Source organism: Homalodisca vitripennis, chromosome 4, assembly GCF_021130785.1.
Source record: "Homalodisca vitripennis isolate AUS2020 chromosome 4, UT_GWSS_2.1, whole genome shotgun sequence".
Lineage (NCBI taxonomy): Eukaryota > Metazoa > Arthropoda > Insecta > Hemiptera > Cicadellidae > Homalodisca > Homalodisca vitripennis.
The window spans coordinates 150037176-150061584 of NC_060210.1; the positions used below are offsets into that span (position 1 = coordinate 150037176).

General features: G+C 30.9%; 1 protein-coding gene across 1 annotated transcript in view; it reads right to left on the reverse strand.

The window, feature by feature from the left end:
- Positions 1-21923, reverse strand: part of LOC124360329 (zinc finger protein 107-like) — a 131294-nt gene extending 109371 nt beyond the window's left edge. The window contains exon 1 of the mRNA XM_046813858.1: positions 21812-21923. The gene's annotated coding sequence lies outside the window, so the exon portion shown is untranslated. The remainder of the gene's footprint in view (positions 1-21811) is intronic.
- Positions 21924-24409: the final 2486 nt, after the last annotated feature.

The following is a 24409-nucleotide window of genomic DNA, read 5'->3' on the forward strand; positions in this document are numbered from 1 at the left end:
CAAATCTCGAGGCTTAGTACGATAAACTTTATCTTTGAGGTATCCCCAAAGAAAAAAAATCCAGCGGAGATAAAAACCAAACTTGACCTATGCTGCTATTTAAGAATTTTGTCTGACTCCTTGTGGACCGTCCCCCCAAAGGGATTATCCGGTCGGTAATTGGGCAGATGTATGCGTTACTTTTACCAGTAAGCACGTGTGAACTTTGGTATTTCTTTCTATTGTGGTTCAAAAATTAAAAAAGAGGTTCCAGACTTAATTGACACCCTGTATATATATATATATATATATATATATATATATATATATATGTATATGTATACAACAATAAACCAGGTACCTGATGATCCATTCTTAGAATTTGAAATGTACATTGTACGAAATAAAAAATACATCAGTGTTAAAAAGGTTTATTATTGCATAAATAAAAATTTGTTGTTACTAGTTATTGTTACTGTAAAATATTGTTTTCATTTCCTTCTTCAGAGAGATTTGTTATATTTTGAAGTCAAACAAGCAGAGCACGCCTTGCCTTATAACTTCGCCGAGTTTGAATGCAAACTTTTGTCTACAGCTAATTCTATTCAGATGTCCTGTGGACAGACACAGGCAGAACAGAAACTCTTACAACCCCCGTGGCTGACTATACAGGAATTAGGCTAACCTGAATGATAGGCTTCATTGACACTTAGTCAAATCCCAGGGAAGGACATACACCATCGTACAACTCATTTTCGTCTATGTAAAAATGAAGTTTCATACAAAATTTGAAGTTTACAATTGAATTCTTTCTAGATACACCTTGCGGATAGGCTACACATTGTGTTACTATATCACACACAGTCTCCCAATCCAATACATAGCACGAAATGAGTGTTCAGCGAGTTTCCCACATTACAAAAAGCATTTTGATCACAATTGCATGCAGTAACTCCAGTAATGATGACACTTAGTTAAAGTTAGTACTGTACAAAACAATCTCGGATGCCATGCTGCAAGTCCGCCACGAACAATCCGGCGCTGCTAGTAGGTAGCAGGTAACATCCTTGATCTCTTACTGGAATCAAATGGTTATTTGCATGACCCCAAACATTAGTCATTGCGAGAATTAAATATCACACCCCTGAAACAGGTGCCTCATCAGTAGTATTTTAATAATAAGGAATTTCCTGACTCTTATTCCAAACACATAGAGATGATTGTACTCTCTGTATATAATTTAATTGTACCACTGGATGTACTTTTCGCAAGATGTACGAATACCATCACCTTCACTGGCCACGAAGTAAATGCTAAGTCTAAAGTTATTCTCAATTGTCTGTAGTACCTTTTTATTTATGTTCAAGGTTACATTTTTCCTTGCTAATGAAAGAAGCATTTGTAAAATCATAATAATAAAGTAGACCACCAACATAGATTTAGTGGCAATAAGTTAATGCATTCCAAATAAATAGTTTTTAAATTTTGGTTAAGGCTTATTATTTTTATATCACGAACATAAAGAGCTAACCAAAGTTTGATTACAGATGATTGATTAGTTTTAAATGTGGGGTTTTTAAATAAAAAAATATACATACCGAAAAAGAATAAACGAAAGAGATACGTGTATGCATTTAGTTCTTAGATCTGATTGGTGGTCTCGGAACAATATCCTACAGTTTACAGTGAGAGTTATGAAACAACGTGTATATTAAAATGTACTAAATATGTACCACCTAACCAATGAACAAATAATAATTTATGTGAATACGAATAACTCGTTTCGTTAACCAAAAAATCGAATTACACCTTTACGGAAGTCTCTGGTAAGACAGCTCTTCGGTGATGCTATGTGTAAGTTTACTCTTAGCACATCGTTCACAAACTACGTACAACACTATCAGATAGAATTATCAGAAAAACTCGCCTCGTGTAGACGCTCTCAGGAAAGTTGGCCTTCAGCGTTATGGAGTTAACATTCATATCTACACTCAACTTGCAATGTTATTTTTCTCTAAACAGATCGTTCCTTTATCAGAAAAACTCGCCTCGTGTAGGCGCTCTCAGGAAAGTTGGCCTTCAGCGTAATGGAGTTAACATTCATATCTACACTCAACTTGCAATGTTATTTTTCTCTAAACAAATCGTTCCTTTATCAGAAAAACTCTGTGCGATGGCTCAGTCGTAATCTTGAAACTCTTCAGCGTTATTGATTTTGGGGTAAAGATCAAAGGACAGCAATGGAGTTAACATTCATATCTATACCCGGCTCCCAATGTTATTTTTCTCTAAACAAATCGTTCCTTTATCAGAAAAACTCGCCTCGTGTAGAAAAAACTCGCCTCGTGTAGACGCTCTCAGCGTAATGGAGTTGGCCTTCAGCGTTATGGCTCCCAATGTTAACAGTCATATCTATACCCGGCTCCCAATGTTATTTTTCTCTCAACAAATCGTTCCTTTATCAGAAAAACTCGCCTCGTGTAGACGCTCTCAGGAAAGTTGGCCTTCAGCGTAATGGAGTTAACATTCATATCTATACCCGGCTCCCAATGTTATTTTTCTCTCAACAAATCGTTCCTTTATCAGAAAAACTCGCCTCGTGTAGACGCTCTCAGGAAAGTTGGCCTTCAGCGTAATGGAGTTAACATTCATATCTATACCCGGCTCCCAATGTTATTTTTCTCTCAACAAATCGTTCCTTTATCAGAAAAACTCGCCTCGTGTAGACGCTCTCAGGAAAGTTGGCCTTCAGCGTAATGGAGTTAATATTCATATCTATACTTGGCTTCCAATGTTATTTTTTCCTCCACAAATCGTTCCTTTATCAGAAAAACTCGCCTCGTGTAGACGCTCTCAGGAAAGTTGGCCTTGAGCGTAAAGGAGTTAACACTCAAATCTATACTCGACTTTCCGGACCGGACCTGTCCGTCTTAAACATGTGTCATCTGTCTGTGCGATGGCTTTTGATACAGTCGTAATCTTGAAACTTGGTTTTTCTTTGTACTCTATTGATTTTGGGGTAAAGAGATCAAAGGACAGCACTAATCCGGGGTAATAGTTACAGTCGGTTCGCTAAAAACTTTCATTACCTCCCATCATAGGAAAATAAACCCCTCGAGAATTTAATAAATAAAATTTTGCTGTTTTCCAGTTTTTTCTTCATTTGTAAAGACGCTATAGTATTTCTTTATAAAATTCTTCTTTCTCCAAACAAAGAGATTCAAGTGTAGTGACATTTTTTATTTTCAATTCTTTTAAATGTAATAGAAGCGGCAGCTTAATCTTTCTCAAATAACCCAAACGGAATCTTTTAAACTGTAGTTTATGTTTTGAGTTTATAACAGAACTCTTGTATCGTGGATCCATACTGGTTTTGATCTAAACCTTCTCAGTACATATAAGCACCACGGCCTGCAGCTACTTTTTGACCAACATGAAATCTCGAATATTACAATACGATTAGACTTTCCGGAAGTACACACATATAGTACATAAATCTTAACACCAGTTTTCACCCTAACAACAAAGTGCTACTTGTAGATGAAATTAGAATGGTAGAGGAGCCCAGGCGTACATTCCGGCACACGGCCTCTAGCCTGTCACGTGACCACATACTGTCCACCTTCCACGTGCCGACCGTGTGCATAACAGCGGGGTCATCTAACACCGGTCATATTTATTTATTAGAGATCTGTCTTGTTTGGTAAACTGGTAAAAGTCTCTCTATTCCATATATTCTGTGGACTGGACTCGTGACCCCTCGATTAAAGAGCCGAATACTCATTCCAAGGCTATGGAGGAGGTAACTGACCAATGAAGAGATAATTATTCACATACAGTATTGCTCTACAAACAAACTTTTTACATTCGTTTGTGAACGATCAGCATAAAAGAGATAATTCCTATATGAAACCTACAAGAACAAACTGCCTGTAAATCTCTGGTTTCGTATAAAACACAAGTACGAAATAATTTAATCTTCAACAACTGAAATAATTACAATATTGGAAATTCTACACAGTAACTTACTGATCCACTCCTTTTCCCAATACCAATCAACAAAAATACTCAGATTGCTTTTCTCTCAGGGGTGGGATACCCAACGTAAACTAACGCGCTAAATGGGTAAGGCACTCCCTTTCCATAGCTACAACATTTGAAAATACTATTTAAATGTTGAAACATTCCAAAAAAAGAACAGGATATAGTTTCATAACAACGAGGCAACACCATTCTTCAAACGAGTAGGCACCAGCCGCAGTAAATTAACAACATCTGATATAATGAATGTGTGATAAAATTTTAACGTTTTAATTATATAGTGGTTTAAAAAACTACACAAAAGGACAATGACTTTCAGAGCCCCATAACTAGACCAATGCCGTGTGTTACGGATGATCCAGAATAAAAGTCAAGATGGTTTAATTACATAACATTATATGGTGTAACAACTTTGTTCATACAATTCTAAAATTAAAAATCCAAGAATAGTACACTTGTATTTATTTTGTACACAAATTTTATCTTAATCTGATCATGTTTCTGAATTGTGAATTTTAGAAGGTGCAGTTTCGCCAAACACCAGTACCCTTTTCTTCTTTGTTGACATATAAGATATCGTTTCTTAATTTGTTTTTGTACGTATAAACGCAGAAGTGAAAAAGCTAAATTTTAATGTCACTCCCCACTGTTCCTCTATAGGCTATTAGTTAGTTTTTGTTAAGCTTTCAAACGCGGATATCTATACTTTTATCCAAAAGTAACTTTATTCGTTTATAAAATACACTTTTCTTTTATTTTATAGCTTTATTTAAATTTTTGTAATACTTTACCAATGTTGAAAGCCTTTAATTTGTTTCATAAAGTAAATAAATTAAATTATTAAAATGAAGCGACTGTTTAACACCAAAAAATGCACTTTTAAGCCTACTTTCGGTAATTTAATATAATAAAAATAAAATGTTTCAAAATCCACGAGCCTAAGGAATTTTCCACCATTTTATCACAAATTTAGTGACAAATGAAAAAATACGTTGTAAATAACACCGCGACAAGTAGTAATAAGTCGAAAATCTGTTACACACCTACGTAGCGAGGCCGGTGGTACTAAATGAAACTGTTGCACGTAGCGCCAGTACAGAGACCTGGTTGAACCGTGAACAACGCTGTTGTGTACATATTAAACCCAAGAAATACCGCATCAGTAAAATAACGGAAAAAGGCCATGGCAGGTTTTAACTTATCTGAAAATCAATATTATACATACAAATGGCACTAAGTTAACGTCCACGGTGAGTACAGTGTAGCGGCGGCGGTGGCGGAGTGACGTCACACTTGCACTGCCTGCCGCTGCTGTCCCGACCACACTTCCTGTACGCTGGTGCTGCCACAGTCACAGTCACACCTCCCGATCTCACCACAACTGTACAGTGTGCAGCATCATTTTCCAATAAATTCGCCAAACAGTCGATTCGCTCGCTATTGTAGTTTCAACTTAGATCACGATTAAGTTTGATTTAATACATTGCTCATTGTCATAGACTTCGTACATTGCCTACAATACGGCATTTAAGTTGAATCTTTTAATGCATAAGTACCGTTAAGCAAAAAGTTTAATTTTAGCAAATACTACACTCAACTACATCTGTCTAAACTATAAACGTACAAAGGCGTTGAGGCTTATTTCATTGTTACGATTTTCAAGTATGATTTAAATCTTTACAAAGAAAACTTCCATAAACCACTTAAATTATCGAATATGTACGTACAGTATATGTACGAGTATGACGTACTTAATACAGTTCTAAATATAGATTTGCAATTTTCAAATCTAATTTTAAACTTGAGCTTGACGCCTACTTTACATTCATTATTATGTAAAGCCAACTTCTTTATACTTAATTTCCAAAACTAAGTAAACTGCTGACTAGTACAAAAAAGCCCTATTTTTCGGAATAAGGTAATAGGCAGTAGGCGTATATAACCAGTAACTGTCGGTTAAAATAAATATACCTTACTCCACACCTTTTCTCAACGCGTGTTTTCTCACTTTCTAGGACTCAGGAAACGATCGAAGACTCTAAGAAAAGCTGTACTATCCACGTCTTGTCAAGTGTCACGTGACGCCCGCTCATTGGATGGCCGCGTGGCAGACATTTGGCAACGTCGCGTCCCACAGCGCCCCAGTCACTCCATCTCGCAGAGAATGTGCCTACCCGACACCCGAGGTGTTAACCGCGCCATACGATTGCCAACATTAAATACGTGTGTCAATTCAAACATTATCTAACAGATTAACTGAGGTATTAGTATGGGGTTCAAACAAACGAGGAAACTAGGCGAATTTCATAATTAATATACTGACAATTCATTGGGACAAACAAAATTATTTACATGAATCCATCAGTTATCTTACTCACACCGAACACAAGAAAGTTAAATTGTTCCTGCACTTACAAATTAAGTTAAGTGGCATTTTACACAAAGGTCAGGTAATGATTAGCCACATTGCATATTACAACTTTTATTTTATAAGATTATTTTGATATTATCGAATTCTGTTCAGAGTGAATAAATGAACACTTCAATAGTTCAGTGGATTCCATGGGTTAAACCCGCCACATTTTAAAACAAACATTAACATAACCAAAATATTTTAAATTGAAATATGGTACCCTTACAGTTACCCTTATACTATGAAGGTTAATTGCACACCATGTGAACTGTATTATGCTATTATTCACATAAAGCTGGAATGTTTTACAGTTGATAAAACAAGTGCATTGGTCACATCAACATCGACATTGGTAAAATTTGTTAAAAATAGAAAAAATTTGTTAATACATAATTATTTCTCTATATCAATTTGTACCTTTAGCTACATGTCTACCAGTGTTTTTTTTTCTTTTCTTGTTTTACAATATGCAACTCTTGAATGGTAGTCTATAGATCGCTGATACTATACTATTTAATTGTTTCAAATTTTACTTGTACATCAAAATGTTGATGTAACAAGAAAGGTTCAGAAGAGTAAACAATGGTCTTAAACAGAGAATACTTTTGACTTTTAATTTATTATTATTTAATTAAATACAATGAAGACAATGCATTTTTTTAGTAAACTCTGAAGAGAATGCATTTTCTGAGTAACTTTATTAATGGATGACAGAAACGCTTATGCTCATTTTAAAGGCCCAATCCATACCTCAAATATTGCACACCAATTTTTGTTTGTTCTGAATGCCCAAACAAAGGTAAAACTTATGTGCGTATACATTTTTATATATAAAAACAATCCTAAACCATTTATAAAATTATTGGTTTCTTGACCAAACTCAAAAACTACTGGATGTAATTCCAAAAACTTATCAGATATGAAACATGCATAAGTGTTTGTTGAATAATTAAATTTAGACTGCATTCTTCCAACAAAAATTGTGACTATACTGATTGTATTTACAGGTCCAGCAGAGATTTATAGACAATAATAACAAGTTGCCCAATCAATACACACACAACACACTCTGTTTCATCAAGAACTCCAACTGAAAGATATAAAAAGTATTGTGATATAAAACTTTTGTTCAAAAACATGTATATTATTGGTAAATATTATAATGATAAAAAGTCATGCTCATGGAATTCACCTAGACTCCTACATCTTTCCCATGTTTTAAAAGTATTTTATATAAATTTTGTGACAATATCATATATAAACATTTTGGTCAAAGAGACAAATCAAATAGAACTGAAGTTTGATTAACCAATTACTATTGCATAAACATAAAAAATTCTAGCATTAACTACTAATTAATTTCCAATATGAATATAAAAAAAAAATTTTTACAATATTTCATTTTTTTGCCGTAAATATTTTTTTCCATTCGAATCATGTTACTATCCCTGAATAAAATTTTACACTACTCTAAATTAGTTTATTTTTTCCATTTTTTAAATTTTGTTGCTGAAATTCTACTATGATATTAGTGATATTTAATTAACAGTTTTAGGTTTTATAAGTGTATTTAATTTTTAGGTGGATTCCAGATTTGATACCTTTGGTAGTAATGTGTTTTTAAATTACACAGAAAATCTTTTTTTACTAAATTACACAATTCTCTTAGGACCTGTTCAGCCATAAAATGCAATACAACAGGCTCAGTTTGGTTAAAATAAATATAAGATTACACTAACTACAGTGCTCAATGTATTGATCCTGTGTTATTGCTTACTTTGAAAAAGTGTGTACAGCAGCAACTTTAAAAAATCTTAGGTGATATCAGAAAAGTTATAAAAAATTGGCACAAATTATGAAAAATCTAATATACTTTTCAATTTTACTCTACCATGCTCAATAGCGAACACAAAAACCTTTCAGATTCATAAGCCAAAATTTTAAAACCTGAAGAGACATTGAAAAATATATTATAACAAAACATTACTTACAGTTTTAAAATAGGTTCAAAACTGGCCAATATATTTACTATAATGTAATAGTAAAAATATGCCACTAATATTACTGGCTATCATATTGAAAATTTGTATGGACCGATATATGCTAGTGAACCTATCTGAGCCATATGCAGGTATTATCCACTAACCTCAACTCATATTGAACACACACAAATTTTTAAATGGGATTGGTTTGGAATCTAAAGAATGCAAACAGTATATATGCATAAACAATTTTTATACAAATCAAGAAGGTTCAATGCAGACTCATATAAAATCTATTAAATGAAAAATTTGTTATTTATGTACAAATGTAGGATTGATTTTCAGCACAATGAAATGGTTTGAATGTACATGTTACCTTGCCCACTTTTTTAAGTAAAGGAAAAAAATTAAAACAAAGCAAATGATCTGAAACAAAATTCACTTACGAGGAATTTTAAAATGACTTAAAATTTGCAGCTAAATGTTGGTTCTTTTTACCTCTCTTAAACATAAAAAAACATTGAAAACTTCTAGCTAAAATCAGTATTATCCTTCCTTGTTATTTTGGTTTCCCACTATGCAATATGCTTTATTAATACAATGTTTTATAAAAATATAAGTGTACTGTACACACTCATTTTGCTAAGCACGATTTACAATAGCCTTATGTGTTTAAAATCAAATAAACACTTTTATTACATGTGAACCACACGAGTCAATGTTATACTTAATTTCATAATAATCAACACTACTCCAGCTTTGGGACTTAAGTTCCTATTCAATAAATTGAATACAAATGTTTAAAAAATTAAAGACTTCATTTTTAGAAACATTTCTAGAAAAATCTAAATCTTCGTAACATTTCCCATTCAAATGAAGAACCTAAACCAATGAAGTTACACTTCTCCATTCAGCCAGTAGGACATCCAACTAAACTGGCAGAGGAAACAGAGTACAGGTATGCATTTCAACATCCATTTCAAATCAGAGAACTTTTTTCTCCAAAACATCAATTTATCACATTTTAAAGAGGCATATTTTGTCAACAGAACTTAATATCAATACTAATAAAATGTCAATTGTTTGTAATTTAGATTACATTTATACAAGTATTTAGATAAAAAACTGTATATTTCCAATCAAAGACATTATAAACACATAACAAACTGTTAAGCCGCTAAAATGTTCTTTTTAAGTTAACTATAACTCATACAAACTGATGTAAGTACTAAGTAACTATGAAATCATAGTCCTTTATGGCAATCTGAACCTATCTTCTGCTTTGAATAGTAAATCAGTTTTGAATGTTCAATTAATTATCCTTACTTTAATGAATTGTTGCTTTTATTATTATGTTTTTTTTACCCAATAAGAAATGTTTGTAGAACCAGTTGTACTGTTAAACCCTAATTTTATGCTGAACATTTCATTATGGGAGATATCAATTTTTGAAGCTATAAACATATACAAGATCCAAACGCATTTAGTTGTTTCAATATTAGGTTATTCTAAAGAAAAGATGCAGACATTATTACTTCATTGTTTAAATACTCAAAAAGTATGAGTTTTACAGAAAAAATAAATGTGGACAGTTTACTGATTACACCTTTATAATGAGGCATCTTATAGTATCCCTACAATTAAGAATAAGAGCTTAAAAAAGTTTAATGTTTAACTGTTCTCTTGGAGTAAAACTCAAGATCATGTCACTTCAGCCAGATCTTAATACTGTTGTACTTCTAATGTTTTATAATAATTATTTCACACACAGATAGACCATTATTACCGAGTGGCAACAGATTTTAACAAAACTTATCTTCTAATAGATGTTCATGCTACTGCAATATCAATATCATAATGTAATGTTATATAAAATATTCCATTAATAGGGTCCATGTTCATATTTAAAAGCTTAAGTTTAAAGAATGTAAGGCAATTCATAGAGCCATGGAAATGAGGTATTTATAAATATAATTTTAGTTATTTATATTCAAGACAAATATTATACTTGAATTTGTACCTCAAAGTTTACTTTTGCTAAATTGATAAACAATAGCAATGAGTAAACTATAAAAAAAAGTATTATATCTTATACCTTTGCAAAATCATTATTTACATTAATTATACAGTGATCTGGTTGTCACTTAATCATGAACAAATCAATTCAGAGAGAATGCACAGTTCAACTCTCACTTATTGCGATTCACTAAGTTATAATTATTTTCATTTAAACTCATCCAGGGTCACGAAACTGCAGTCATACAACAGATATTACACATTAGTCTGAACATTTCGCTCTAATCAATAAAATCTGATTATTAATTTTATGTCTATCATGCTACAAATTTAATATTTTGTGGTAGAGATTTTAATCAATCTTCTACTTTCTTAATTTTAAAATTTAAAAGTTTCATTTTTAAAGTTATAATAAGCACATTGCAATGTTAATTAAAATACAGAAACCTTTGTTTATTAATATTGACTTTATAAGTAAGTGATATGTTTCAAACAGTCCTACTTCTTTTTACATGAAATCAATCACTTGCTCAACCTTCATGGATTATGGACTCGTAGGTATTGCTTAAGGAGATTTGTGGGACAATGTGATCTTTCTAGTTTTGCTATACAATTAATTACCCAATTTGCGCATATGGACTTGTAGGTACTGCTTAGGGAGATTTGTGGGACAATGCGATCTTTCTAGTTTTGTTATACAATTAATTACCCAATTCACGCATATGGACTCGTTGGTACTGCTTAGGGAGATTTGTGGGACAATGTGATCTTTCTAGTTTTGTTATACAATTAATTACCCAATTCACGCATATGGACTCGTTGGTACTGCTTAGGGAGATTTGTGGGACAAGGCGATCTTTCTAGTTTTGTTATACAATTAATTACCCAATTGGCGCATATGGACTCGAAGGTATTGCTTAGGGAGATTTATAGGACAGAGTGATCTCTCTAGCTTTGCTAACTACACTATACAATTAATTAGCCAATTTGTACATATGGTCTTAAATTAAATAATGCAGCAAAAACGAATTCAATAAAACACTATTTTACAATAATTACAATATCATAATCTCAAAATATACTTAATCTCATAAACAATGCACAGTTACGGTTCAAACACTTTTAAATTCTATAATGTTTGATAATGAAGTTATATTTTAGACTTTTTAAATTTTTTTCAACACTACCGGTACATTTTTTATATATCTAATTTTTTTAATATTTTGTACCAATGTAAGTATTTTAAGGTTCCTGTTCATGCAATTCAGTTGCTAAATTGTCCTTATGTCTAGTGTGATAATATAGATTGCTTCCTAATAACAGTAGTTTATGTTAGCTTTCATTGATTGTTAAGTGTAGAGAATAGGTTGACATGTAATGACTATAAACTATCATGATACCCAAACTATAAAATTTATTTTTGACTGTATCATTCCAATCAAGGATCAAAATAATACAAATACACCTTTTTTTGTAGCATTAGTATCCTATTTAAATTAAATTTTGATGTAGCTCCATGAATGCATAAGCTAAACACAATCACAGAGTATACATAAGAAAAATAAAGGAGTCTTAAGGTATCGATTGAACAAATGTTTGACATTCTGTAAATTACAAATAAACCGTTAAAAAGAGGTATTTTAACAACTTGATCAATATGCAAATCCCAAGTTAAGTGTTGATCAAGAATTAAACCCAAAAAACTTGGTTGACTCTACTTAATTTAACAATGTGTCTTTAAATGGTATTACTGGCTTAATGATTAATTTAGTATGTTTAAAGGAGAATACAATAAAATTAGTTTTACTTTCATTAATCAATAGGTTTATGTTCATTTAGAACATAATTTACATTATCAAAAACTGTAAAAAAATGTTAGTTCCAAGTCAAATAGGTTTAAATCACTGAGATATCCCATCATCAGCAAATAAACAAATTTTATTTAGTGAGTAATCATTGACCAATTGATGCAAACCTTTTAAATAATTATAATATGATAGAGGTCATAAACAAACACTTGATGTACACCTTCTTTAATTTCTAAATTCTTAATTTTTCATTGCACTTAAAAGTTATACTCTTCTGCACAGCTTCAAGAATTTCAAGATGACAAAAGGGTGAAGGATTAGGACTGCCTCCTGCAGAGATCGCATGGAGAGGAGTGCTCTCTCACCTTAAGACTTCGAATAACCATTAACACTAAGGGAGCACCACCATTCTAACAATCATTCTCTACTTCTTCGTTTAACTGAGCCATGAGATTAGAGAAACATTTTCTGACTCTTTGCTTAGCTAATCATACTGGGCAACTCACCAGGGACACAAAAAAATTAAAACACTTAAGCGTTTTTTCTAAAATTTATTCTAAACGGGAGTTGAATTTCAGGTATCTTGAATTTTCCCACTGGTGGGACCACCAGTTATACGACTTAGCAAAGTTATTTTTTATCAAACAACTCCCCATAGATAAGTTATTTTTTATTAAACAACTAACTCCCCATAGATTTACTAAGTAGGAGATGTGAGACTCAACTAACAGTGGCAGATTGTTTTATTGTGTTCTTATTGAGATTCTGGAGCACATTGGGGTAACAGCCAAAGGGTTAAATAAATTTTAATGTTACAAAAGATAGGTTTGAGAAAAATTAATAGAATATTTCAAAGAACACTGTAAACCTATTTTCAAATTTAAAAAAAATACAAACAATAATAAACTTATTTATTTATGGTTTAGTTGTATATTTTTTTAAATCATTCAAATATTTTAACATAAAATCACAATATCAATAGCTATAACAAACGCAGTAAGAACAGGACTTCCATAAATGTTTGCCTGTTTATCCAAAACTTTAAACAATCATACTGTGATATAACTAAAACTTTTAAATAAATTAGAGACTAAAATCGATAAATATTCCTTAAAAATAAATTTTATTGTCGCCTTTTGAAAACCCGCTTTTACAGGTTACTACAATTTTTTTTAGAGTGATGTTAATTTTAACTAAAAATGTACTAATACTTTATACAACTTAAGAAATAAAATTATATTAAGCAGAAAAAACTATGTTTATTTAACTAAGTTGTAAACTAAGAAATTTAAATAAGAATTTTCCTATTTGGTTTAGTTATGGTTTGAATTTGATTGAATATTTTTTTGTTTTATTGAGGGCCATTTTATGTTTTTTTTTAATAAAACTGTTAGTATATATTAGTAAGTATATCTACTCTGATCTAATGTTGCAAAATGAAATGTTTCTGTTATTGTCTTCTATTTCTCTTGTTAGTTTTTAAAGGATCCTGTTGTTTCCTTTTGGATTTCAATTCACCTTTTTTTAAATATTTTTATGTTTATTGATTTGGTATGGCAAATGTATCGTAACTATGACTTTGTGAATGGTTTGTAAAATCTTTACGGCAAAGTCTTATTATTATTATGATTACTGAATGATCGATTAAGTTCTTTATTAATACTGGCAAAGTTATAAACACTAGGTCCTTTCGTACACTTAACCTGTTGTTTTATTATTATAATTATTATTGAAAGAAATTTCTACATTTTTCCTGATGGTGGACATTTGCTAATGTTCAAAGATACATTTTTGTATAATGATGATTCTTAACAGATGTTCCACCCCATGCAACAAGATCATATCGTAACTTGGATTATAAAAAGAGAAATAAGCTTTTATTCTGTTTGTAAGCTCCTAAGAAAGAAAATATTTATTTTTACCAAAAAGAGGTTGGTGTTAAGTTTCTTGGCTGAGACTGTCCACATGCTGAGTCCAGTTTGAGTCTGTGTATTTAAGGCCATGCCGAGAAATTTAGATTCTGTTACTAAACTGATACCAGGAATGAGCGAAACTTCTGATGATCTTCCAAAGGCAATTTGATTGGTTTTGGAGATTTTATCGAAAGACCATTTGTGTAACAATATTGAAAGGACATGTTGAGAGCTATGTAGGATGAAACAGCCAGGCTGTCAAAGTACATTGATTTAAGAGTAGTTGTCATTTGTATACACGAGAAGTGTGCAGTAGTCTCCTAGTTTTAAAGGTAGGTAAAGAGTATAAAAAGTACTGCTTCTGAAACAGAGTCTTGTGACAGGCTCAACTACTTGTAAAGGTAGAATATTAGATTTTATGGTATTCGTAGTTTAATTTGATGAGATTTTCAGCTCAACCAGCTGTGTATGTCCCTTTAAGTAGCTCTCAAACCATTCCTACTTGCACACATAGAATATTAGATTTTATGGTATTCATAGTTCCATTTGATGAGTTTTTCAGCTTAACCAGCTGTGCATGTCCCTTTAAGTAGCTCTCAAACCATTTCTTTGCTGTTTCTGTGATTCCAAGTGAATCTAGTTTCTTTATGATTATTTTGTGGATAAGGAAATTCAATGCTTTACTGAAATAAATAAAATAAAATAATAGAATAAATACAAAAATAAAATAAAATAAATAAAATAAAAAATACTGCAATTGTAAAATTTCCCTCTTCTATACTATTGATAAATGTCTCAGTAATCTTGATCATAGCTAAAGTAGTTCATTTCCTTTAATGAACCCATGTTGGCAGTTGTTCGGTAAGTTGTATTTGGCACAATGATATAGAAGTCTTATGAGCATAGTGTTTTCACAAACTTTTGAAAAAGTTTAAATAAGCAAGATCGCTCTATAGTTGCTTGCATTAGTGCTACACCCATTTTTGAATTTCGGAAAAACCTATAGAAATTTCTAATTTTGAAGGAAATGTTCCTTCTTACAAATACTTGTTAATTATAGTAACCAGTGGAGGAGCTAATTAATTGGGACAAAGTCTTAAGACTTTGGAGGATAGTTTGTCAATTCCTATTGTGACTTTTGGTTTCCGTTCAGAGATGACTCTTTGATGTTAGTTGTCGTATAACTTTCTCTATTTTTGTGGTTTCAATAGGTTCGACAGGTGTAAATTCTTTCTTTTTATTGGATGGAATTTGTTATAGAGTTGATTCAGCAATATTGATAAAGAATGAATCATTATAGCAATCAATTAGGTAGTTTTTTGCTATTAACTGAGGGTTTTTGTGAGTGCAACATGTATTTTCCATTGCATTTGACAGCGTTTTTCTTTGTATTGCAGGCATTATTGATTATATTTAACGGCTCTCAATTTGTTTTCAGTTTCTATATATTTTGTGAAGACTAGCTGCCTTAGAAACTTTAAGCGCTGGTTGTAAATTGTTTGAATGTTAATTGCCTCAAGTCTTATGGCAGGAACGCCTGTTATTTCATGTCCCTGGTGTATTCTTAAGAAGTTTCCCTGACCCTGAAAGATTCCTAATCTGTAATAGCTTTTTATTTAGGTTTTAATTGTAATTTCTTTAGCTCCTTTTGGCACTAATGTCACAGTTCTAACCAAACAGTTGCATGCTTCTTCAGCAGATGGAACTGGAACAGTATCTTGCTAATTTTCTTGCTGTAGTTAAAAATTCAATTGAAATAGGTTTTCTTGCTTGATGTTACGATACATGCTGCTAGAACTTTCTGTAACATGTTTTATGTTGAATGTGCAGGTTTGTGGAAGTGGTCTGATAAACTACAGTGAATAAACCATATCACAAATCTTAGTGTAGATTCCTTCTATTGATAATCTGGTGTTATGGGTCACTGTTGTAGGAGGTAGTTCTAATCTTCAGATGTTGTAAGAAGTCAAGAAGTTCAATTAGATTCACTGATCTTCTATTAGGTGCCATGGAGTCTACATCGTTATCTCCCATAATTATCAAGTTAAGAGTTTCAAATGTTTTTACTTCAATTGTTGTTCTTCAGAAGATGTAAAGTGATTAATCCAACCTGGAGAATGGTGGTCTATATGTACCCATGGTGGTCTATATGTACCCATGATGTTGAAGGCAGTATTGTTAAGCATGCATGACCTTTATCAGTACTATCTCACAATGTGTTCCACACAAAACTGGGTCACTGGGCCATTTATTGTATTATCATCCAATATAAATTATTTATTTTACACAGATTTGCAATACCACTCAGGGTGTCACACCCTGCATAAGTATTAATGAGACTTTATTTCTTCTTTTTATTGTTAATGAGCAGTATTTTATGTGTATAACCCTTGTTGGCTGTAAAAAGTGAAGGGGCTGTAAAAATTTCAAGCTTGTCTGTCTGTCCATACATTATCTCGTAAACAAACTGACATAAAAACTTGAAAGTTTGAACGAAGCTTCAGATTTACATATATTTAGTTAAGTTCTAAATATAATTTGAATATATAATTTATATTGAGTTTGATGATAATGAATGTCACTCCAATAGAATTAGTGTTAATGAACATTTTTAGACTTGTCTTATGGGTAACCATGATAGCAAAAAGAAAATAAGAGAATAAATAAATTTGTAAACAAACTGAGTACAATCATATGACATCTTATCATGTAACATATGCAACCTAATGAAATGAGCCTAATGAGAACAGTTTGATATTTTTGAATGCAACCTCAGTGAAGCCTGTTACATGACACGTAATGTCACATACTTTTTTCTGCCTTGTGATAAACAAATAACATATGGTTTTTTTTTAATAATACATATAATTATTTATTAATACAATTTGTCATAGAATTGTTCCGTATATCAATGTAGTATACAATTTATTATGTAAAAAAGTATTCTTTAATTAGGTGTGAATGTAAAGATCAATTGAGTGACAAAATATCCTATAGTACATAATTTTTATAAGTACCCAATAATTGCTATAGCCTATAGCAGAATATTTATGATGGCCTACTAATATTTTTGTTTAAGAGAAGTCTAAAATTTTAGTTGTTTTTTTTTTTTTTAAATATCAAGCTTCAGTTCAGGACTTCATTACTGCGTTAGGCTCTAAAATTTGTTATGCAATGTTTAAATTCTGTGCATAAACTGAGATAAGTTTAGCCGCCAACCAGCTCTGCTTGCAAGGCAAAAATGTTTCTATTTTTCGGGGAGGTTTATGTAAATTTTTTCAAAGCTTCAATTATAAGTGGTACAAACCCATACTATACATGTGGTAGGCTATGTATAAATAAAACCTACACTTGTAAAAACACCCTTTATCTTCTTTTGTAGAAAAGTAGCCCACTATAAGCACTTTTAACCCAAATCTGTTTAAAAAAAATGCCTAAACGAATGTACACACAACGTAAATGAAATTTTCAACCCCCTACTGTTGTCAATTGTTTCTAAAATTAATTTTGTAGGCCTTAAAATCTTTAAAGTTTAAGCTTTACATGCTGTCATCACATAAAGCGGCAGATCCAAAGGTAGAGTAGAAGTTCTCAGGCTTTTAGGTGTAAAACCTGGACATAACTCCTTTAAAACGCTACATAACATCAATCTATTAAATGTTAATAAAGCTAAAAAAACATACTAATCTGCAACCAAAGTAACCCAAAAGCATTTCAGAATGCTAGAAAATAACATGAAGTGTGAAGAATTGAAGGAAGAGGAAGACTATGATTTTGGATTGTTTTATATAAAATATAATTTAAGCTGATGCTATTAATGTCTTTTGTGTATAATATCTTTTGTGAACATTTTCCAGTAAAAAAAATTGTTTTTCCATGAAATGAAATAATCCAATATTTCACAAAGTACTTAATGATATCACATTCAATATTTACCATATGTTATAACATTAGTTAAAAACCACCCACTTACACCAAACACTTTGGTGTAAAGTACTAAAAATAGAAATTTTAGAAAAACAACAAAATATGAGCAATTAGCATATTACAAGGAAAATTCCTACATCATACATTTTCTTATAAAATCTTAAAATCTGCTATGATGTATTTTATATCATGTCCATAAAACAAGGTAAAGATGTCACTTAATTATAACAACCTTCCTAAGATAACAGGTCATTTACCTAGGAAAATGAATATATATAGGTATAGGGAATATATCTCCCTTTAAAATGGTGAATGCTGACAATATAAATTATTGGAACCATTTTAACTTTCTGGAGCGAAGTCCATTTAAAAATAAAATAGTCCTGGCTCAGTAGGTAGATCTCGCAATAACTAAAGTTTTATTAATTTATTCTCTTGGGATTTACATGTACTTAATATCGAAAAAAAAACCTTTGAGATTCAAAAGAAACTGTTTATACAAGAGTTTAGGAAATTTTATAAGCATTCCAGAACTTGTTCTTATTTTATTTTAGATCCATAAGTAACGGAGCTGTGAATTTTTTTTAAATTTTTAACGTGTGTTATAACAAAACAAAATGGTGTACCATGCTAGCCTTCGAACTTAGTCAAGATAATTATAAAATCAATTTTTTCCTGAGTTTGAACTTGTGACATTTCTGAAACTAGTACTTAGTGATAGAAAATTCTTAGGGAAAATACAAGTATTCGATATCTTGAAAACCGTTCTGAGATTAAAAAAACTGTTTAATACAAAATGTTTAGCAAATTATATAAGCATTCCAGAATACTCTTTTTCTCTAGGTTTATAATTAATGGAGTTATGAATTATTTTAAAGTTTGAATGTCTGCCATATTGAATTGAAATGGCTAACCAATGAACTATTTACAAAATCAATCTTTGTACCACGGACAGTTATCATTTCCACAAGCCACAGCACAGACAAAATATACATAAAACATTTTGAACATGGGTTGATTTAGGGCTCCGGCTTTTTGGTAAGTGTTACCATGAGGACAATTGCAATAGGCTGTTTTTATACAATTCAATACAATATACCTCAGTGTTTCAGTGTTTTAAATACAGTATCTGTTGTGTTTATTATGAAACATAGAATTGTTGCCTTAGCAATAAGTAATAAACTCAATTAAAAAACCAACATGCGAAGTGTTACAAACACGCTTCGTTATTTTTCTTGTTTATGTTTTATTTCTAACAATTTTGTCACAATTTATTACAAAACGTCAAAATTTGTACAAGCCTTTTTCTGGGTGAGAGATTGGTTTAAAACCTGTACTTTTTTATTTTTTTTTAGTTTTTAAGGTGAATCATTTATAAGCTGGTTTCAAATGATAAAATTAATTATAAACAAAGTTTTAGACTTTGCTTGGATACTGTAGATGTGTTTAACACCTTCACTGCTGGTCTATATTGAGTGCCACTACTTGTTCTGTGAGTGTGTGCTGTAAAGCATGAACGCAGTGAACATGTTAAAAGTTTTTCTGTGAATGTATGCCGTTTTAGACTATTAAGATTGTACAGTCAAATAATTCTGTAATGTTTTCAATATATATCTCGTTAAAGACTTATTTTCATTTAGATCCGTAACTCAATTTGCATTCTGGAAGGAAAATTCTAGTACATTAAAAAAATTTAAACTTAATAAATTTAATAGGTTTTTACTTCAACTTTGGAAATATATATGTAAGCTTAATAAATCTAAATTTTGGATAGGCCTAAACTGCGAAATAGCCATAATTTATATTTAAATTCAGGCTAACAATTTAATATATTTGATGACAAGCTAAATGTGTTGAAACCTACATGTTAATAAATAATTCAATAAGAATGCTATCTAGAATACAAAACGGGAATATATTATTCATTAACAATTAGAACAGTGATTGACTAAGATAGGTCAATGATGTTTGCAAGCCTGCTAGGCAGCAGACAGGATTTAGTGCCTATAACTAGGTATAGGTCTGTAAGCCTACTGTAGGCAGTGAGAGGTAATTACTTCATTGTGTACATTAACACTTGTAGCCTACTAGGTACCTTACTGATTAATCTATGAATCATTAAGTTTATATATTTTTTTTTATTTAAATGTTAACAAAAATAACATGCTGTTGTGAAAATGCAATCTGATATTGATAATACTAAATGCTTATTCCATATAACATCCAATAATGTATTACAAAAGTAAAAAAGTAAATAATTTTGTTATTACGTGTAGTATTCTTAATTTGTTTAAGATGTACAGCTTAATAATGTAACTTAATTTGATATTGAAACAGTTCCAGTTTAATATACATGTATTCAACATTTTTGGGATTTCTTATTATTTAAAGTTGATTATATTCTGATTAGATATGTTTAGTGCGAGTTGACTGAATCATTTTGTGGATATGAAATATAAATGGTTTAGATGTATATAAGATTTTTACTAACACACAATGAAGGAACTGTCATAAATGATTTTGATAGCCAACAAAGGCTTTTGAATGGTACTCTGTAGATGATATGTATGGCTTTCTTTCTATCTTAAAGATTTTATTAATTTAAATTTTAATATTTTTTTCTAATATTTAAAAATAGACTATGTATGTAAGCATGTAACAAATTTATAAGCAAACTTTGCCAATAGCACTCTCATTTTCTGAGTACAGTACAGACTTCTATTCTGTTCTTTAATGATCGGTAATATACATTAATATATATATATTTGTTCAAGAAAAATTGAAGTCAAGGACGATTTCCAAGAACTTTAATGAGTAAAAGTTTTTAATTTAATAGTAGTTTATGTGAATCATCAAAGTTAGTATACCTTTGCAAGAGAAGGTTCAAATTTACATATGTTTAAATTTTCTGAAGCCATATTGCATTTTCACATGACTAAGTTATATTTATTCACATCATAGTCTTCAGCTTTTATTATTTTAATAAGTTCATTACAATTCAAATTTTAGCTTACCCCTAGCTGTATTAGGATTCCAGGGGAGAAAGAACTTGTGCATCTTGAAAAGATTGTTAAAGAATACTTTTTAACAGTCACTAATAGGCTATAATAAATTAATAGCCAGCTTAAATTATTAATGTAGTATACATTAACATTAAAATATTTATATTTTATTAAGATATCTATCTTTAAAATTATTGATCTTTGAATTAGTATTTTTATACAAATTTTTAATCATGGAATAAATCAATCTTTCCATAGGTTAATACGAGATAGTTCTCTGAATAGCCTAAATTAAGGGTGAAAACAAGTAATGTTTATAACTCTACTCAAATGAACATAGCAACTATTATTATTTAGGCTACCATGCATGCATGCATGACGTAAGCAAAATTACCAATGCCAAGAGACTATTGATAAGCAGCCACGAACTAATAACGTTAAGATGAGGACCATAGTAATAAACAATAAGGAATTTCGTCTTTAGTCGGTTGGTAGAGGAGGAAAGAGGATACGAAGCAGAGCACAGCGAATCAGGCTAAAGCCGAGGGGTGGTGGACGGTGGACATGTGAGTAAAATTTGTTTTGAATGGAGGGGTGGGAGGAGACTCGTTCTATACAGTGTAATTTTCTGAATGAGAATAACCTGCCATGACGTATTCTGACTGAAATGAAATCATTGTAAAAGCATAGTAACAATATTAAACTCATTAAATGTAATATGTTAACTTACCTTTGATTTTCTGAAGCGATCAACAACAAAACTCGTACACTTGTAACAGTCACCGTCCATCCAAGGCGAAACACGAATACACAAATAAGAGAGAATACAAAACAAGGACGTGTGCTGCGCGCTACCAACACAACCGAAGAAATTTCCCTTTATATTCGGGGAGAGTGTGCAATGTGGATTCCTCCTCATCTTGCAATAGGAAAATAGGAACTACAATCGAACTATATTGTATTATTATAATTATGATTAAAGCAGACTGGTTTTAATATTTCTTATTTAGTATATCCTATAGTTTTACAAGTCGTCAAAATAATCTCTTTTTGACCCTGTGTCATTTACTGACGAGGCCGAAATAAAAATTGTGATTCCTTTTAAGTTTAATTTCTTACCGTATAAAAGTAGTTTTATACGACAAACAAATTAAACTTTAATGAGTTTAACTTAAATTAGCTTTAATATTGTTTATATTTTACTAAATTAAGAGGCTAGGTAACCCTGTAGTGAGTTTCAGTTTATTTCATTAACAATATTATAGATATTTGTTATTTTAAAGCACTGTTTTATTTTGACACACAATTTCTCATTGCTATTGTTCATGCTTTGTGGCAATTCATTATTTAGATAAATATACTTTTGAGAGTGGAGGGGGACAAGAGCTCTCTAGCCTAGTACTTGCAGAGTGCAGCAAAGGGATAGATGAAAGTCAAAATAATAAAAATTACTATTCAAATCAGATATTGACGTGTTTAATAAAAATGAAATATAATACACAATAGGTTATTGCGCCCTAGAAATCACAAGCTGTGGATGAAAATAATTACGATATATTATGTTACACAGGTGTATTGATATTGAATATTAACCATAGAACTAACCTTTAGCGCGCTATGAAATATAACTATGGAAATAAAGTTACAGGTTAAACAGAGGCAGGGTTTTCTGTTCTAATCTAATATATTCTACCTAATATAACAATAATAAATTACATTCCAGTACTGCCTGAAGTTGTTGGTCATGAGCAAATAATTTTATTTTGTTACCAAAACAACAGATTTTAAATTTCAATCATCGCGTCAGATCAAACCACAGAATAAGTTTGGGTATGTCAGTTGTTAATTTTCAGATTGTTAAAAAAAACATTAAGTAAAATATCATAGCCAATGTCACATGGTGGGCGGTTATATTTTATAAATCTTCAATTTTTTTTCTTTGAGCTATTATTGCATGTACATTATGGATAACATAAAATAAAACTGCTTTATGTAGACTATTTCTAAAGTTTCCTTACCTATACGAAAAGTAATAATTCAATGAAATACAGATTATATTTTACAGTGTGTTTTTAGTACCGTTATGGACCGTTTTTAGTACCGTTTTAGTGCCTCCTATTCAGCCAACGCTCAGGACAAATAAATTACAACTTCAAAAATACTTACACATTATGAATATTTTATTACATATATACAATTCCTGGGGGTTTCTCTCTAATTTGTTTGTATATTGTTGGCTTTGATTATAAGTATTATTAAGCATAATATTTATGATAGGATTAAAATTCAATTTTAAAAACATTCATATTATTTTTATATAATGGTCCTACAAAGCATTAAATGTTTTCCTTTCTTCTAACTGTCTACAATGTACAACGCGTTACATGATCATGTTTCTTCCCGAGTAGAAGATTTAGGTTATTTGCATCATTATAACTCCCGAAGGAGTCATCATATTACACTAATGGTAACAGTTATAATAAACAAAACTAGCCATTTGACTCATAAGTTATTATAGGTCAATACTGTAACGTTCAAGAACTATCCATTTTCAGTCAAAGAATTTCAAGATCATTTTATTGATACTTTCTGTGTTTGTATGTTTGTGTTTTGTGCTACATGCATAAAAGATTATTTAACAGTTATATATCTAGACTTACATGAAATTTTTCATATAAAAAACCAAACCTAGATTTTTACATTTACGTTTAAATTCTAAGTGTAGTATTTAGGCTCAAGGAATAGTATAACAATGTAGTTTATTAACACATTGAGCTGTATTAAGACATTACCAATCGCTTTGTGAAAAAACAAGATTAAATTCATTCATAGACAGTTCTAAATTTACCATAAATATATATGACAAGTAAATAGGAAAATTAGTGTTCCTTTCAGAGGAATTTAGGAAGAAATGAGGCTTCCAGGGAAAATAGCGTATTTTAAAACTAACGTTCCCTATGCTACAAACTACAGTAGTAAACTACTGGGAATTAATAGACAATATGATTTTGAATACTTGTCACCATTATATGTTACAAAAATAGAACAGTACGTTTCGAGGATTCTATCTAAGCTCTTCTTCAGGTGTAAAAATGTTTAAACTTTTGTTCGTAGTTGCTCTAGTAACTAATTAATCATTTGAGATATATTGGCTCTTGTATGAGTTTGGAGTGTTACTTAGAACAGTTTGCAAATGTACAGTTATTCAGAAATACACAGATTTTTGGATCGCGATCACCCTTACTGATATAAGTTCCAAAGAAGTAAAATATTTTCCTTTGACTGAAATAATATTTTATTAATTAATGTAGTGATAATTATTGGCTAA